The sequence below is a fragment of the Garra rufa genome, chromosome 18, assembly GCF_049309525.1.
Source record: "Garra rufa chromosome 18, GarRuf1.0, whole genome shotgun sequence".
NCBI classification, from domain to species: Eukaryota; Metazoa; Chordata; class Actinopteri; order Cypriniformes; family Cyprinidae; genus Garra; species Garra rufa.
The window spans coordinates 23,225,983-23,246,489 of record NC_133378.1 but is presented as its reverse complement, the minus strand read 5'-3'; positions in this window follow the sequence as shown (position 1 = coordinate 23,246,489).

Genomic DNA, 20,507 nt, shown 5'->3' with positions numbered 1-20,507 from the left:
GCAGAAACGAGGGCGCGCCTTGCTGGTGGTATGAGTAAGAGGGAGGGTTTGGGTGAAGGGGGGAGGTGGATGAGAAATAAGAAGAAAAAAGTAAGGGAGATGGCAAGCAAGACCATTGGAGAGTTTGCGCACGTTGTGTGCCGAAAAGGCAAGGGTTGAGGGTTGTCCCTTATCCCAGGCAAGATGAGGAACCCGTGCGCTGAGAAAGCTAGCCCATGCCAGCACAAGACAAACTGCTGTTCAGAGTGAGGCCATGGGGCTGAGCAATGATTCGGTCAACTCATTCGGGCTCCCTGCTGACCCTGGCTGACAGAGAGGCCTTTCAGCACTGCTGACAGCACCTCAGAGAAATCCCCCATTCGCACCCTGGGAGCTCCGCATAGTCTGGTGTCAGCCCACACCGCGTCTTAAAACAGTCCGCAAGATAGATGCCGCTGTGCTAATCAGTCGTTTGTGTGCTGTACGGACACCATGCTGGGAATCTCAAGATGCTGAAGAGCACTGAGCACCTTTTTGATCTTTTCAAGTGTTTGTTAGATCAACTGTTTATTTACCACACAGCGAGGCCCCTCTCTCATGCCTTACGTCTTGAATGGGCACAACAGTGAAGTAACCTTCACACTTGTTGCACCTGTTCCCAAGCTAGACAGAGTTTCATTGATAAAACAACAGACATCAAAGCAAATCTTGCAGACCTGCCAAGGTCTCACGTTGTAGGTCTTTGAATTGTTAGTAGGCATGTAAATGAGACTCTGTGAGGTAAGACAGAAGTGAAAGGCGTTGCAAAGTACTATGCAAAGTAAAGACAGATATGCTTAAACCACGGTGACATCGATGATGATTCCTTACACCGTTAAGTCTTGTAACAGACCGAGCATGCCATCATATAAATCGGACCTGGCCCCATGTGACAGTGACCCGACTGTGAAAGTGTGACCTTCAGGATTCTGGATATGTCCAGCTGCATGCATGGCCCCTGATCCTATGATTAAAGGTCATCCGGTAAGAAAAGCTGAGCCTGGCATGCTCCAGCTGAGTCTGCTCACACTAACCCTGATGTGTGTCCAACAGGCTTAGGGCGGCTCATGAGGGATGGAGGATGCCTGCAGAGAGGAGTCCAAGGGAGAGGAAAATCCACCACTACTACCCCCTTCCATCAGGTCTTACCTCCCCACCACGCCTGGCTTGCTTCCGGGCTCTGATGCAAGAAACTCAGGGGTGCAAGCATGGAAAATGGATTTCTTAAGGAAGGCCTGATAGACCTTTAAGTCTTCCTGTTTTAAGTTCCTGGTCTTCACATTAGGGGGTGTTGCACAACACGTTTGACTTTTTGAAATAAATGTATCAGTGTAACAAAGTGTGTTTTCATGAAACAAATACCTAGGAATACCTTTAATGAAAGGTAACTTGACTGGAACATAGGGCATATCAGTCTAGAATACAACCGGTACACCGGAAAACTCATTTGTATGCATTGAAGTCTGAAAGTCGGGTTTAGAATATTAATGCGAGACTTTCAAGAGCCAGTCCAAGTGGTACCCCATCTCCTTGTCTAATCCTGAGTTTTTCTGAAGAACTTCAAGAATGCACTGTCTGAGAACTTTAAAGAGCCATAGGAATGTGACTTCAGATCCATTGCCTTGATCTAGAGAGTGGTTAAATCCACCACAGAGCTTAATAAACTGCCACCAACTCACTACCGAGATAATGACAAGAGTGCGCAGCACTCAGACAGCTTGCCCAGCTCAACTTCGCAGTAACTTTACAGGTACTTTCAGAGTCAAGAGCCTAGCAGAAAGATTAAGCAAGGCAAGGTTGAGCACAGTAACATGATTGCACCTTGCTTGTTAACCTAACAAGCAGGTGATTTATTCTAGGAGCTAATCTTGTGGTACCCAAGTCAGGAGGAAATACCTCCGGTGGCCTAATCCATCCAGGCTTGGTCCAAGACACTCACTGTGCTACCCTTTGTGTTGGACAGGTATTAGCCAACAAGTGCAGGTCTGGTCTGTGGGCTTGAGAGGAGGCCTACCTCAAAGACCCCAGAGTGGGAGGGGCGGATAGAGGCCACTCTCATCAAGGGTTTCTCCTTTTTTATTTGCTAGGCTTGCATTTTCTATTCGCTTGCAGTGGACATGAAAGAGTCTGGGTCTCCGAGTGGCTTTTGTGTCTCTTTATATCGGACGCCATCGGAATCTAAGCAGCCAGACTATTTGCTGTTCTGATTCTCAATGAAGCCCATTCTCTCAAAGAAAGTTTGGAAACACTGTTTGAGAGTCAAGATCCTGCAAAAGTCCTTGTTCATTTTTTGTCCAGTAAGCCGTCAGATTAAAAAGGAATCTGCTTCAGAGCGTTCAAAATGAAGTTGGGTATGTCTACCATGATGGTCGACTTGCCCCGCCCAGTTTGGTGACCAATAAAATTATACTGCTAAGTGGCAGCTTTCATGTTTGAAATATTTATATCCCTAAAACCGGGCAGTGAGTGACATAAATAAACACAGTGGAGGTTCATCTTATCCGAGCTACAAAGGGCACGAGTGTGCCGCAGCCAAAGGCTGTAGTGAACTTTGACCCTACTGGGTCACAGAGAGCGTTTGTCCCTCCATAATTGGACAGAAGGGTCCTTTCGCTCTTCATTTAACCTTTTCTGACTGATTCTTTCTTCCTTAGTAGCCACAAAGCCCCTGGTCCTGACCCAGTTGTTCCTGGCATATCTTTGCTCCCCCAACCCAGGCCTTTGAAAGCTGGAGAAAAGCTGGAGTGTGCTTGCCCTGTCAGGAACAATGGCAGAGTTAGTGACCCCTGACCTCAAGGGCTTTGAGATTTCTTCCTGGATCAGGAGCTGCCTTTCTCCATGGTTGGTTACTGCTCTGCAGCTCAGGAACAGAATGAGAGTAAACACTTGTTAAGAAGTGATTCTTCTTCTCCTTCATCCCTTCACTCCCCCCATCTCCTTTTCTCTCTCTCCTTTTTCTGTCTCTTTGGTTCTTTTGTTTCCATGTGTTAAAGAAGTTAAGGCAGGTCCTCTCTTCTGGCAGCATCCTGACAGTCCATCACTGTCACAAACACAATGTCCGTCAGTCACAGAACACACACACTTAGTAACTATATGTATTTACGACGGTGGAAACTGCCAGATCTGTTGCCTTGCCTTCCTTTATTTTCTATACAGAACAAAAAGGCAACGTTTTGTGTATTTAAGAACTGACAAAATGCAATATGTGACCCTGGACCACAAAACCAGTCATAAGTAGCATGGGTATATTTGTAGCAATAGACAACATTATCGATTTTAGACAAAATGATAGATTTTGCTTTTGTGCCAAAAATCATTAGGATATTAAGTAAAGGTCAAGTTCCATCAAGGTATTTAGTACATTTCCTACTGTAAATAAATCAAAACTTTTTATATTTTTTGATTAGTAATATACATTGCTTAGAATATGGTCAAATATTGTCATATCCAAACAAACCATTTTTTTTTTTTTTACATATTTTGCATAATACTAAAACAAAAATTCAGTGTGGCCTTAAACTTTTATTACTACTAAGAACGCATTCTTGAATGGGACTTCGTTTAAGGATCCTGTATTCATTGCACTCTATCCCGATCTTATTGCAGTTTCCAAGGATGCCACCCCCACCCCAAGACGGCTGGTCGTTGAGGTCCTCTCGCGTGTCCAGATGCTGAACATGAGGCCGTACAGCAGAAGCAGACTGCGATCGGCCCGTGAGGGGTCTGTGAGTGGGCAGAAACATATGGGCTGAAAGAGGAGACCCACTGGGGCTGGCAGCTCTGGAGACCACAGGAGGCTTTGTCTTCGGTCCTGCCCTCCACACCACTTAATCGTGCAAAACAGCATTGTACAGTATTGTCAAGAGCTGCCTGTCTTTAGTGTGTGGACACCCATGAAAAGAGACCCTCTTCTGCCTTCTCCCTCACTTTCTTTTGCTCAGTAGGTGTTTTAGTGCTTCTCTTTTAACCCATTCTTTTTCATCAAATCACCTCTCTGCTTCCTTTTGGCCTTTTTGTTCAGTTTGAAATGTTCTCTTGACTGATGACCAGAGAGGAACTAAGTGAACTGATTTCCATTTCTGCTTTGTCTTAGCCATGTGTCTGTAAATCTGTAGGATAGTCCCGTAATACACTAACAATCTCAGTCCTGCAGCCTCTTTATCAGGTTTGAAGCCTAAAATAGCTGTTGTCCTAAGGAAAATACCTATGCTAGGATGAGATTTCATTAGGGCTGGTTAAAAATATTGATTTTCATTTAATTCAGAAGTAGAAATAGTAGGTTCAAAATAGTTATTGGTAGGAGTCGACCGATACATGGTTTTCAGGACTGATACCGACAATTACAGATCAAGTACACCGATAACCGATATATTGGTTCAAAATATCAGTTAAATACATTAAGATGTCAAAGAAAAAGAAATTAATTTTTTGTCAAATTTAAAAAAAAAGAATTTAAAATTATGTCCATAGAAAGCACATTACATATAAGTAAAGCATCTACTTTTAAGGATTCAAATACATTTTTTTTTAGAATAAAATATCAAAATTTGGTTGAAATAATGTTATACTGTCATTCAGTGTAACACAATATTTATGTAAAAATTCAATGAACATGCTTATTCTGACTTGTACATATTAAAATATATAAAAGAATAAGGGAGCATATTAGATTTTATTGTGTTTTAAATGAGTAAAAAATTCTTACTGACAAATGGGCAAAACGTAAGATAGTGGCACAATTAAAAAATGTAGAATTATAACTAATTACTATTTGGGGTGAAAGTAATTCATCTTTTAATGCCATTTATTGATTTTTGTTGCAAAAATGTATGATAATTATTTTTTGCTCAGAAAAACAAAAATGCAATTAAATTAAACAGAAAACTTAATGTTTTTTTTTTTCCGAAAAACAACAACAATTTAAAGCAGCATTACACTTATTGGTTTTATGCTTAAACCTTTTTTTAATATTTGACCCAATATATCTGGTGTAAAAATCTAAATTAATGTAAAAATATGTAATTAAGAATAACAAGGGCTCTGACAAAAAAAAAAAAAAGCTAAAAAAAATGTCTTTAAATGCTATTCAATTATTTTCTATTTTCTAAATCGTTTTTGAAAATGACCAATACCAATAACCAAAAAAAAAAAAAAAAAAAAATGCTTAATATTGTTTTTGGTTTATATTTTAGTTTATATCTAAATAGCACTTTTATTAATTTGTCAAATATTTTTGTAGCCATTTGGACGTTTCCATAACTTCCATAGTTTCCATAATTATTTAAATATATTTAGATTTACTTTGATGTTGATTGTTCGATTGTTTAAAAGTACACGTATTTTGTCATTCTTATCACTTTTGCTTGTGAAATTAATTCATTATTTGCGACTGCTAATAGTTCACTTCAACAGTGGTTTCACTAACTGAAAACGTTTGCTTCTGCACTGAAAAGAACATAAAAAAATGATGGGCACATTTAATTCATTCATTTTTAAAATGACCAAAACTGCAAAAGACACTTGGTCTACATAACAATGCCTATAATTCAGACATAAAGATTCATAAAGCCTTCTTTACGCCTGAACTATTTTCATTTGCATTTTAAATAGACAAAGCACTACACATCCCAATCTTGTCATTGTATTACTCAGAGGTCAGCTTTTTTGGAAAGATTACAAATATTATAAGGACACTGATTTACTGCTGAACGTGGGGTGACCCATCCCCTGTAAAGCTTCCTGTCTTGTTGGGCCTATAAAGCTGTCCCTGGCCCTGTAAGGAATGAAATACATTCCCTTTTAATTGACAGAAATCCAAAACAGCTGGCTGGCTGCTTTTCACAATATGGCATGTCTGCACACTTTTACTTCTTTGTAGTTGTGTGTCTGGAGTGTCACAGATGTGACCCTGTCGGCAATCGTAACCACACTGTTCTTTACACTCTTTTCTTCACCAATACTTTCCGCCCCATTTCACCTGTCTGTGACACACCCTCTCACCACACACACACACTCACACACACGTGGATAAGTGCACCCATCGCCACAGTGGTCGACCCCTAAGGCATCCAGGTTTTCTTAGTTTGTAGATTAACTGGGTTATATTATCCAATTTGAAAATGAATATCTATTGTCATTGCTTCATATAATATAATGAAATAGTGTACAAATGTCCAGCATAAGGTGTTTTCGCAAAGCATCACTAGCATCTTTCACACAAAGTCTTATAAAATAAACTGTATATGTGACCCTGGACCACAAAACCAGTTTTAAGTAGCACGGGTATATTTGTAGCAGAAGCCAAAAATACATTGCATGGGTCAAACTTTTCGATTTTACTTTTATGCCAAAAACCGTTAGTATATTAAGTAAAGATCATGTTCTATGAAAATATTTTGTAAATTTGCTACCGTAAATATATCAAGACATTTTTGATTAGTAATATGCATTGCTAAGAACTTAATTTAAACAACTTTGAAGGCGATTTAGATTCAATATTTAAATCTTTATTATTTATATATTTAAAAATCTCTTATAAAATCTCTTAATATTTAGATTTTTCGCATCCTCATTTTCCAGATTTATTATTTATTTATTCAGCTTTCAAATTATGTATAAATCTCAATTCTGAAAAATTGACTCTTATGACTGGTTTTGTGGTCCACGGTCACGTATGATTGAACTATTTTTGGATTTTTTCATTCTTAAATATAGTTAAAAATTTTGATCTTTTTTTTAGTTTGAGCATTCAAAAAACAAATGAAATTCAGTTTTTACAGTCCCGAAGCAAACCAATTTTGTAGATGGTTTGAAATCCAATGATTTTTTATGCTGTTCTGTGATTAAATGTGTTTAGATTGGATTCTGTCCTTAGTGGCAAAACATCCATAAAGTGCTGCAGGGATGACGTCAAAACCCAGAAGACTATTTTGCCAGTTTCTCTTAACATTTTCCTATGGGATTTAGAGTTTGTGGTGAATCAGGGTTCGTGCAAATGCTTATAGTGCTTGAAACTTTTTGAAATTTAAGGCCTGGAAAACCCTTGAAAATAGCAATATTCCTGAAGAGGTACTTGAAAAGTGCTTAAATTATTGAAAGACTATGTATCTATGAAATAAGTGTTGAATTTTGTCAATAAGCACATCTTTTCACGCAATTCAAAAAACATCATGCCTTTTTTGCTTATTTCAGTTAATGTCAGAAAATGATCGAGCTAAGCGAGTAACATGGCTGAAGATGCAAAAAGAGAAACAGATGAACCAAATCAATGGAGTCATTTACGCTGGAACCGCTCCAATTCATTCAAACTCAGGATTTCAGGATTTTTCTTCATATAGATATATTTTCTCCAATAGATTTCTATGGTGCCCTGAGTTTTTACTTCCAAAATGCAGTTTGAATGCGGCTTCAAGCGATCCCAAATGCTGTTGTAAACAATTCCAGCTGAGGAAGAAGGATCTTATCTAATGAAACAATAAGTTATTTATTTATTTTTTATTACAATTTATATACTTTTTAACATCAAACGCTCATCTTGTCTAGCTCTGCCTGAATTTTTTCCAGTTCAAGACAGTTAGGGTATGTTGAAAAACTCCCATCTCATTTTCTCCCCCAACTTCAAAATTGCCTTACATCGCTGTTTTACCTTTTTTGTTAAGATTGTTTGATCTTCTTTGCATGGTCACTTTGCAAACACTGGGTCAATACTTCTGCAGTGATGTAGGATGATTTTAAAATGTTTTTTGAAGTTGAGGGAGAAAATAAGTTGGGAGTTTATTGACATACCCTATTAATAAAAAAACAAACAAACAATTGTTTTGCTAGATAAGACCCTTCTTCTTTCGCTGGGATCGTTTACAACCGCATTTGGGATCGTTTGAAGCCGCATTTAAACTGCATTTTGGAAGTTTAAACTTGGGGCACCATAGAAGCCCACTATATGAAGAAAAATCCTAAAATATTTTCTTCAAAAAACATAATTTCTTTACGACTGAAGAAAGAAAGGCATGAACATCTTGGATGACAAGGGGGTGAGTACATTATCTGTAAATTTTTGTTCTGGAAGTGAACTTCTCCTTTAAAATGACGTATCGCAAAAATTAATTTATTCAGGTGGAGACTCTGAAGCTCGCAATCATTTAATTTAGATCGGAACGGGTCTGTGAATCATTTCACAAATTCACGAATGGAGTTTCGTGAATCATTTATTTTAGATCAGTATTTCTGAGCGATTTCACAAATCTTTATTTCAAATTTTTTAAAACAGTAGAAAACATCAAACCATTAATGCAGTACAGTTATAAAAACCAAACAAAGAAAAAATTAAGTATACACAAATCCAAATCCCTTAAGAAAATTACTTGTAGTATAGTTGTCACAGAGAGGGTCAGAGACATGCGGATCCATTTGCAGCATTTATTGAGAATGGTCAAACGGCAAGAGTAAACACCAGAAAACAGGAACAACGTAGGTAATCCGGGAAACAGTTCAATACTCAAGCAATGGTCGCAATGGCAGGCAGCAGGAATCAATAACGGGGTACACAGTCCAGAGTCATACACAGAGACTCCAACACAGAGATAAACGCTTAGAATTACGACCATAGGAACAATAAGACTTCGCAAGGTGGCTGTGTGTGTGAGTGGCTTAAATGCAGACAGTGTGATGAGGTGCAGCTGTGAGTGGTAATCAGTAAAGTGAGAGCAGGTGAATGCAGTGATTAGAGCAGTGGCTTGTGGGAAATGAAGTCCATGATGTGTGGTGCAAGAGTTCATAATGACAGGATAGACCAGATACGTGACAATAGTATAGTATATACGTGTAGTATACTTTGCAATAATTTAGTAGTAATATTTTTTTATTTTTTATTATAATTTCACATTTTCAATATGGGTAATTTACAATGTGGAGCAAAATCAAGTTAAGTTTACCACAGACCTTATTTTCCTCATAAATTTTAAAAACCCATTATAAAACGCCATAGGAAAATCTTGTGGCCACCCATGGTGAATTATTTTTTGTGTTTTGACTTCATTTTGGCAGCACAGTTTGGAGATCCTATGCAAATTTCTACATGCAAACAAAAGCAAGTGTGAACAGAAACAAATCTAATCTGGTTACATGTACCGTATGAATAGGTATTGCATTTCCCCTAAAATGTGAGCAAACCTTAAAAATAACACTTTATCCCGAAACTGTTCTGGCAAGAACCCACTGTACTCCGAAATGCTCAAATACAAACATACCTCATCTCTCAAACACTGCAAGTGTCTCACACAGTATGTAATCCCTCCGAATCGTACCCGTATATTCATTTTCCCTGTCATGTACACAATGACTTCAGTGGCACTGGAATCTGCTAATGGTTAATCATCTGCCCTGCCACACTGGGGTTTTGTGATTACGCTTGAGAACACTGGGGTGCTAATGGAAGAGAGGCCGGGCAGGCCTGACCCTGTCATTACCTTAATGTGGGCCTGAGCTCTCCCGCCTTGCCTCCTGCCACCATCAAATGAGCCTCACACATGCTAATGCCAGCCCTTTGATTGTTGCGCTAAATGAAAATTAATTGATTCTCATTCAAGTCTTTTGTCAGCTCCCTGTTTTCTCCACCGTGTGCTCTTTCTTTTTGGACCTGGCCACTCAACAATACACACCGCGGCCTTCTCTCCAACGCATTCTGAAGCATGTAAATGTACTTGCCATTGCTATGCAGACTCCAGAGGTACAAAAGAGAGCGAGCCGAGCAAATACAGCGTCTTGTCAGTTGGTTATGTATGTGTGTCGCCCTTTGGTTAGCAATGCCCTACCTGTAGGTTCTTCAGATTCCCTTTTGTGTACGCTAACACGCTGTGAGGAATACAGTTCTGGGTGACAGAATGTGAAACTCTGTGGGTTGGTCTTCGGTCACAATGCGTAGTCCGTGGTGTCCTGATGGGACCACTTAATATGGAGAACGGTGAAACAAAAACAAATTCCGTTATGACTATGAATCATTTGCGGTCACACTGTCGACAAACTGTTGCCAAGTATAAAGGATTCAAATTACGTTTTTGAACCAATAGAGCTGAAGCTTCTTTTTGTGAGGCCTTTCTCGTCTCATGACGTCTTGCCAAAATGGACGGGAAAGTTCTCAACTGAATGCAAAACCATTTTAAAGGATCCTGATCATCTCACCCCCATTTCATGCAAGATGTTCATGTGTTCCTTTCTTTAGTCAAAACTAAATAAAGGTTTTTGTGGAAAACATTCCAGGATATTTCTCTATGGATTTTAATGAAGGTCAAACTTAAGTTTCAATCCAGCTTCAAAGGGCTCTACATGATTCCAGCTGAGTAATAAGGGTCTTATCTAGTGAAACAATTGGTCATTTTCTAAAAAAAAAGAAAGAAAAATGCATATGCTTTTAAACATAAATGCTCATCTAGCACTAGCTCTTACATAATCATGCTGGAAAAGTCACACTCGGTTAGTTCTTCGTCTGTGTGCTATGGTTCAAAAAGGTAGGCTAGGGCCAAAAATGCCTTTTTATCTCTTTATCTCCTTCAACTTCAAAATCGTCTGACATTGTTGTTTTACCTTTTTTTTTGTAAAGTCCTTCTGCCTACGTCACACATGACCTTTCCAACATGACTATGTAATGCGTGAAGTCGTGGACGCAGAGCTACTTGTTTTTCTCAAAAACCGACTGAAGAAAGAAAGACATGAACATCTCGAATGACTTGGGGTTGAGTAAATTATCAGAAAATTTAATTCTGGAGTGATCTAAGGAGAAGTTTACTTCCAGAACAAAAAATTACAGATAATGTAGGTTGAATGTGGTTGTAAAGATCCCAGTCGAGGAAGAAGAGTCTTGTCTAGCAAAATGATCGGTTATTTTCATTAAAAAAATACAATTTATATACTTTTGAATGTCAAACGCTCATCTTTTTAGGTCGAAAAACTCCCATCTCATGTTCTCCCTCAACTTCAAAATCACCCTACATCGTGACGTAGCATGATTTTGAAATGATTTTTGAAGTTGAGGGAGAAAATATGTTGAGAGTTTTTCGATATACCCTAACTGAATACCCAGAATATGCAGAGTTCAGGGAGAGCAAGACAAGAAAAGCGTTTGAGGTTAAAAAGTATTTAAATTGTATTTTTTTAATGAAAATAACAGATCATTTTTCTAGATAAGACCCTTCGTCCTTGGCTGGGATCGTTTGAAGCCGCATTTAAACTGCATTTTGGAACTTTAAATTCGGTGCACCATATAAGTCCATTATATGGAGAAAAATCCTGAAATGTTTTCCTCAAAAAACCTAATTTCTTTCCAACTGAAGAAAGAAAGACGTGAACATCTTGGATGACAAGGGGGTGAGTACATTTACATCTGTAAATTTTTGTTCTGGAAGTGAACTTCTCCTTTAACTGACTTTACTTTTTTATCGTAATATTCTTGTCAGTATAATCAAAGTGAACAAAGACTGGGGTTGTCAAGCTCCAAAATCATCTTTGCCAATTTTCGGTGAGGAATATAATAGAAGTTAAGTTGTTACCCACTACAAATCTTCAAATCATACTTTTGACAGATCTTTTCAGTAAATCAGTTGATATAGTTCACAAAACTGGTCTGAAATGATTCACTGAGGAATTGGACAGACTTGAATTCAACTCAAGACTCTTAGCATTGAATAAGGACTGTTTTCAGTCTGTTCACACAGAGCTGTCCTTTGAATTCAGAAGACTTAGGATAAGATGTTTGAGTCACTTTTATGGTGCTTTTGCTTACTTTCTGAACAACCAGAACATTATTTAATTTTCTACTTTTGGCGTTCACACAGGTTTGAACGAACATGAAGTTGATTTCAGTTTCATTAATGAATTCAGCTGATTAATCTCCTTGCGTGTAGTTTGTCCACAGACCATTTAACTCCAAACATCCAGCGGCCTCATGCTTTGCTGCAGTTCTAATGGACTGTGATAAATTAATGTGCTGCAGATACACAGAGGAAAGAATCTCCTCAGTCTCTTCGCATTGTCCCTCCAGCCTGTTTGTTTGTCGATCGATTGCCTTCCATTTTCCCTGTGATTAACCAACCATCCCCTGCTCTCCTCTCCTTTTCTTTTCCAAGGCAAGGGAACAAAATGGAGGGCTGGTGAAACATTAACCAGGTTGTGCTGGCTGACACTGATGGAATGAGACAGGAGTGCGATGGTCCCGTTGTCCAGTCTGAGGAAGGATTGTCCTGAGCTCTGGCTCGGTTGTGCGGGGTCACCTCAGAGGTCACCGTGGGCGTAACAGCCAGATTAATTTAAGGATGGGGATGGCGAAAAGTCACCAAAACGGTCTTTGATTTATGAAGCTGAAGCCTGTGACGTGAAACGGCTGAGACGGAGTAAGCTATAAAACGTCGGACTATCGCTCTCCGTGTTTTTAGATGAGAGCGAAGTAGGTATGAATGCCAATAAAAGGAACGCCATTCGCAGGGCCATCATTCATGAGTGAGGGCTCCATGCCTCCACAAGCTTGCTCCCAGCTCCCCACACTCGACGCCATTGTGACACGCTGGCAGAGAGAATCTTCTATAGTGGTCGGAATCAATTCATTGGCCTGACAACACAGTACCAAACCAGGCTGCCGTTTGCACAGAGAAACCCCCATGAAACAGCCCTGGCCCCATCTGTCAGGGCCTCTGAGGCACATTGTGCCTGTGTGAATGTGCATGGGAGGGAAAGAGGAGGTTAATCAAGGTTTGGATGAGGAGGAGGAGGGGAGAGAGTGTGTGACTGAATGTGTGGGAGGGGTGCATGACCATTATGCTGATCTGCCTGTTTTGCTGCTATTCAGAGCCATTAGAAGAATACATTCTTTGGCACTCCTTTGGCTCGGGCAGTGTTCTGTCACCTATGCTGCCCATTTTTCAGCAGCAAGGGTGGTCACAGGGCAGTGGATTGTGGGAATCAGGTTAATTAGAGAGGCCGGGGCGTTCGCTGATGAGCGCGAGCAGGAGAGAGGCGTTTTAAGATAATCGAGCGGACCCTTGGCCTGACCCGCTCCTTGTTTAACCAGCCCCGTTGTGATGTTCCCGACAGATCCGGCCTCTTCCTGCTGGCGATCCCCGGCGTACCTTTCATCCGGTTTCGCATTGGTCTTTGCGCACCTGCGAAGTCCCGGCCTCTGCTTGTTTTCTTGTTTTGTTCCCCGTCATTGATAACGCATAAAGGGCCGACTATACGTTTTCCTCCTAATTAGAATTCCTCCTTTCAGCGTCCCGAGTGGCAAACCGTGTCGAAGAAGCGCTCTTGTTCATTTCTCATTCCTGAACCTGAACCGCCCCGCTCCTACGGCGTCGCACTGAGGTTCGTGTTGGCTCTGCCGCACAATAGGATAAGTGCTGACCCCTAACCCTCTGGTTGACCCGCTCTATTGCGAGGGTTAGGGAGCGGTGCAGATGTGGGTAAACTTCCAGAGATCTGGAGAATGCTGCACACTTGTTAAATGGCTGTTTTCCCCCTCGTTATTTGAAGAAAACTCCAAAGAGAAGTGGAAGATGGTTCTAATTAGAATGTGGGGTTCAAGCACAAAGACTATGCCAAGAGGACAGATATATTCAGCTGATTGGAAGTGCCGGCGCTAACTAGCGGCCCGAATGAATGAAGAGTATCAAAGGATGGCTAAAAAGGAAAACAGTGCATAACTTAATTAGCAAGGATCATCGCCTAACAAAATCGAGGCTAAGATAACAGTTCAAATTGAGTACAAAAAGAGTGTGCTTCATTTCCTTTTAGTTGGTTCCTTTAAAATTTCTGCAAAAATATTGTTAGAATAAATAATCAATGTACAGTTGTGCACCCAAGTAAGTTCATTTCTGCTTAATTTCAGCCATTTTTGCCTGACTTATTGCAGGTAGGACTGAGCAATGCAGTGGCATCCGTTTCTCTCACTAAAAACTTATCATTAGCTGCCAGAAGGTGGCAGTCTAGACCAAATCATTTCTAGTTTGGTTTAAAAGGATCATCTACAGCAGTGAATCCCAACCAGGGCTACACAAATCCAAAGGTGTACTTAAGCTCAGTTCCAGGGGGTACTTGGAAAGATTTTGATTTTGTTAAACTTTGAATATCAGAATGTAAATAAAAATTATTGTTGATTAATAACACAAAATGCATGGGAAATGTAAAAATAAATACAAATCTACAATAACATAAAAAATGAGATTTTATTCAAAGTGAATCAACTGATCATTTTAATAATATTACACAATATGCTAAATTATTACATTTTAGCACCAAACAATTGATCTTTTAAAATAAAAAAGCTCAATTCTGTTGTGTTTTATATATGCTGTTCAAAAGTTTGGGATTAGTAAGATTTTTTGATGAAGGTTTTTTATTTATTCTTTTTTTTTTGCATTTTTTTTTTTGCATTTTTCAGTTTCTTATGCTCATCAAAGTTCCATTTATTTGATTTATACAGCTGAAACAAAAGTAATATTATGAAATATTATTGCAACTTAAAATATTTTTTTTATCAGCCATTACTCCAGTCTTCAATGTCAAACGATTCTTCAGAAATCATTCTAATATAGCATTCTAATATTGTCAAGGATGGAAACAGTTGTGGTTTGTAATTTTTTATATTGTTATAAAATATATATATATATATATATATATATATGTGACCCTGGACCACAAAACCAGTCATAAGGTTAAATTTTACAAAACTGAGATGTATACATCATATGAAAGCACAATAAATAAGCTTTCAAATGATGTATGGCTTGTTAGGATAGGACAATATTTGGCCGAGATACAACTATTTGAAAATCTGGAATCTGAGGGTGCAAAAAAATCAAAATGCTGAGAAAATCACCTTTAAAGTTGTCCAAATTAAGTTCTTAACACTGCATATTACTAATCAAAAATTACATTTTGATATATTTATAGAAGGAATTTTGCAAAAAATCTTCATGGAGCATGATCTTTACTTAATTTCCTAATGATTTTTGGCATAAAATAAAAATCAATAATTTTGACCCATACAATGTATTTTTGGCTATTGCTACAAATATACCCCAGCGACTTAAGACTGGTTTTGTGCTCCAGGGTCTCACACACACACACACACACACACACACACACACACACACACACACACACACACACACACACATATATATATTAATTAATTAATTCGTTTATTTTGTTTTATTTTATTTTTATTTTTTGGAATTTGTGATACTTTTTTCATGATTCTTTTATGAACAAAAAGTTCAAAAGAACAGCATTTATTAAAAATAGAAAACTTTTCTAACAATATAAGTCTTTACTATCATTTTTTATCAGTTTAACACATACTTGCTGAATAAAAGTATTAATTTCTATCAAAGAAAGGAAGAAAGAAAGAAAAATTACTGACCCCAAACTTTGAACGGTAGTGTAAATTCATACAAAAGAGTTATGTGTTAAATAAATGCTTTTCTTTTTTTTTCCAATTCTTTTATTTTTTTAAATAGCATTGTAAAAATAGCAAAAATAGTTCCCAGCATTGATAATAAATCAGCATATTAGAATGACTTCTGAAGGATCATGTGACACTGAAGACTGGAGTAATGATGCTGAAAATTCAGCTTTGCATCACAGGAATAAATTCAATTTTATAATAAATAAAAATAGAACACCACTATTTTAACCATATAAACAGCCTTGATGAGCAAGTAAAGACTTTAAATAATTCTTACTGAGCCCTAACTAATATTATAATATTTATTTATATAATCATTTATATATATATATATATATCTTTTCTTTTTCTCTCCCCATAAACCGTAATTGATGGTTTCATTAGAAGGTTGTTCAGACTGTTTTGTCTGTAGATTTTATTATTCTCTACAGGCTGTGTCTGATTTTATTTATTTGTCTGTTGATTATAAGTTGGAATGTTATCAGGCCCTTTAATACTTCTGTTTTTACAAGAACCTAAGAAATGTAGACAAACTGTACATTTTCTGAAGAACAAAATAGCATTACCCCCTTTGTCTTTCATTATATTGATTAAAATACTTTTCAAAATGCTTTCTTTTGTGTTCCATAGAAAAAAGAAAGTCAAAGTTTTGGTGAAGTCGATTTTTTGGTGAACTATCCCTTTAAACTATATGCTGATACATATTTGTGTCTAACACATAATGATATTCCAATGCAGCTGTACTTTTGGATTACCATGGTTTTCTGCATTGCAAACACAGTGTGTTCTGAGTATGACCTAGAAATTAAATCATCCCCACTTTGGTTTTTGTTTGCATTACATTGCATCTCACAAGAAACCGATTTCTAAGTTGTATCAGTTAACACTCTCAGATAAATAGAGAGCCTGTTTATTAATGAATATCAATCAAACTTTTCAAAATATGAGATGCAGGTGTCTTCAGTCTGTCATTTGTGGAACTGCTACTATATTACCAGACAGGAAGGCATTCATGCAGAGAAATACATAATGTACAAAATGTTAACTATTTTAGCAAAATAGAATGGATCATACAAACTACATATAGTCCACAAGAGACAATAATAGTTGAATTTATAAAAATGACCCTGTTCAAAAGTTTGCATACACTTGATTTTTAATACTGTGTTGTTGCCTGAATGATCCACAGCTGTTTTTTTGTTTGTTTGTTTGTTTGTTTGTTTGTTTGTTTGTTTGTTTGTTTGTTTTAGTGATAGTTGTTCACGAGTCCCGTGTTTGTCCTGAAAAGTTAAACCGCCCACTATTCTTCAGAAAAATCTTTTAGGTCCCACAAATTCTTTGGTTTTTCAGCATTTTCGTGCATTTAAACCCTTTCCAACAATGACTATATGATATTAAGATACATCTTTTCACACTGAAGACAACTGAGGGACTCGTATGCAACTATTACAGAAGGTTCAAATGCTCACTGATGCTCCAGAAGGAAAAGCGATGCATTAAGAGCCAGGGGTGTAAACTTTTGAACAGAATGAAGATGTGTACATTTTTCTTTTTTTTGCCTAAATAACAATTTTTTTTTTTTCATTTAGTACTTCCCTTCAGAATCTACAGAAGATGCATACATGTTTCCCAGAAGAGCAAAATACGTTAAATTTACCCTAATCTTTTGTATCAGTAAGTTGTATCAGATAAATGTCAATAGAGAGCCTGTTTATTAATGAAAATCAATTAAATCTTTCAAAATATGAGATGCAGGTGTCTTCAGTCGGTCATTTGTTGACCTGCTACTATATTACCAGACAGGAAGGCATTCATGCAGAGAAAGTGGCCACATCTGAGAGACAATGCCTGGGAAAGCTAATAACATACCATTTAAATCAACCAAATGGGACAGGAGGAGTCTCTCTTAAAACTCTCTCCATGTCCACCTCTCAAAAATGTGGAGGTGTCTGTCTGGGCAGCCCGATCCCGGGGTGTCAGACGGAGATACGGGGAGCTCTATGGCCCGGGAATGAGAGCCCTTTTATTTTTTTCCCGTATCAGCATCATAAATGTCCTGTTTCCTATTGTGTGGGAACTCATCTCGGACATTGTTCCTGTGGATGCGGACACTGGTAGCCAATAAGTGGAACATGGTCTCCCATGGGGCTGGAGTCTAGCATTCTTGGCATTTCCAGTCGTCTGTCCTGCATCAAGCATGGAAGACTGGTGTACTCATCACTGATTGTGTCGGGATGTTTCTCCTGGCGTGAAAGCACATGTGCGACCTTCATTGGAATGTCATTGTTTTTCCTGACCTGTGATTTTTTTTTTTTAAATACCATCCAAAATGTTTGTTACTATAACGTGTTTTTGTCAAAATTGGCTTCTGAAAATACGTAGCGCTGCATGCACTGATTTACCCTTTCACAGTTTTCCACGAATCGGGTAAATACTGTTGCTGGTACGGTGTAAACATTCTGAAAGGAATGTAGGGGCAACGTTTCAATTGACAGCTGCTTGTCATGGCGGGTATATTCTGCAGGTGAAGAATTCATCCTGTACAGTGAGAGATAGGTTCTCACAGCCCGTGTTTGCTGTTTAGCTGGTGTGAATTTTACTCACAGTGTTCTGATGCCCTTTAGGGTCACGGTGAGATCAGCCCTTCCTCACACACTCTCTAACAGTCTCTCTTTCTCTTCCTCTTTTTCCCACACACACACATAACTGGGGTGTATTAATGTGATTCATGCAGATTTAAAAGTTATAGAGTCTATAGAGTACAAAAATATAAAATAATATACGTAATATACGCATATACGTAATTCAGAACACTTAAATATAGATTATCAGTGATTTGTACGTCTTTGGATGTTCGTGCTCTCCACTCTGTTTAGCCTGACATGGAAAAGTAATGTATTAACAGTAGTCTGCCAGTAAATGAGTAAGTGTATCCATGTGTCCTGGCAAGCGCTGGACTCCATTTATAATCAGCCGTACACAAGACAAAATACTAGTGTTGAAGCAACATAATATCTCTTGGGAAACAAACTTCATTTAGTAAGTTATATGAGATCATCTAGATTTTAAAATATGCTGAAATGACTTAAACAGCCAGTTTGATTATAGTTGATTAACTAAACTAAAACCAAACTTTTTCCAGCTCTGTCACACAAATTTTAGATGAATTATTTAGGATGTTTACAGCTGAGGTCAAAAGTTTACATATACTTTGCAGAATCTACAAAATGTTAATTATTTTAGCAAAATAGGATGGATCATACAAATTGCATATAGTCAACAAGATAAAATAATAGTTGGGTTAATGAAAATGACCCTGTTCAAAAGTTTACATACACTTGATTCTTAATACTATGTTGTTACCTGAATGATCCACAGCTGTTTATTTATTTATTTATTTTGTTTGTTTGTTTTTTTAGTGATAGTTGTTCACAAGTCCCTTGTTTGTCCTGAACAGTTAAACCATCTGCTATTCTTCAGAAAATCCTGAATTACCACAAATTCTTTGGGTTTTCAGCATTTTTGTGCATTTGAACCCTTTCCAACAATGACTATATGATTTTAAGATACATCTTTTCACACTGAAGACAACTGAGGGATTTATATGCAACTATTACAGATGCAACTATTAATGATGCATTAAGAGCCAGGCGTGTAAACTTTTGAACAGAATGAAGATGTGTACATTTTTCTTATTTTGCCTAAATTTCATATTTTTTCATTTAGTACTGTCCTTCAAAAGCTATAGAAGATGCTTACATGTTGCCCAGAAGACAAAATAAGTTTAAAATTTAGCCTGATCTTCTAATTCAAAAAGTTTTCACCCCCTGGGTCTTAACGCACAGTTTTTCCTTTCAGTGAGCTGCTATGTGAGTCCATTAGTTGTCCTCAATGTGAAAAGATGGATCTCAAAATCATACAGTCATTGTTGGAAAGGGTTCAAATACACAATAATGCTGAAAAACCAAAGATTGTTGTGGATCATTCAAGTAATAACACAGTATTAAGAATAAAGTGTATGTAAACTTTTGAAAAGGGTCATTTTTATAAATTCAACTATTATTTTTTTCTTGTGGACTATATGTAAATGTCTTGTATGTGAAATATCTTATTCAGGTCGATACTAAATAAAAAATAACATACATCTAGTATAATCCCTCATATTTTGGTAAAATAATAAATGGTTATTTAGTAAATGCTGTTTCTGGCTGATGGTCGTGACATTTAAATAGATTGAGCTGAAAGTTAAATTGAAACCATCTGATCCTAATCATAGTTAAGTGCTATATTTGCAAGCAACATGAATTATAAATATTTGATGTCACATTATCCATTAACTTGTGTATCTGACATTGTGCTGGACAGTTTCGATGTTTTGCTGAAAAAACAATAGTAAGCATCACAGAAATTCGAATGGTTTCCACTATAAATGCCATTACTACGGTGGCCGAGAGAGGTCAATGCGCTGCAAACTTAAGAAAACACATGCAAACAGAAAAAACGACAACAAATTAAGAAAACATCTTCATCAGTTTGACAACACAGGCGCTGCAAATCCTCGCAACGCAAACACAAATACGGAAACGCGCTGCAAATTCTCACAACACAACCAAACTCAGAAACGCGCTGCGAACACACGAACACGCTGCATATAGCACGGTCCACAACGGAAATGTTTCAGGGGGATTTCAAAAAGTGACGAACCCATCTGGGACCTGATTATTTGTTCAGTGGCTGTTGGTCAGAGCAGAGGTGTTATCGGTGAACTATCACCTTTTAGTGATAGTATAGTATCACTTAAAGGTGATAGTGATATAAATAATCAGGTCCCAGATGAGTTTGTCACTTTTTGAGGTCCCCCTGAAACATTTCCGTTGTGGACCGTGCTATATGCAGCGCGTTTGTTAGTTTGCAGCGCCTTCGTGTGTTCGCAGCGTGTTTCTGAGTTTGGTTGTGTTGTGAGAATTTGCAGCGCGTTTCCGTATTTTTGTTTGCGTTGCGAGGATTTGCAGCGCCTGTGTTGTCAAACTGATGAAGATGT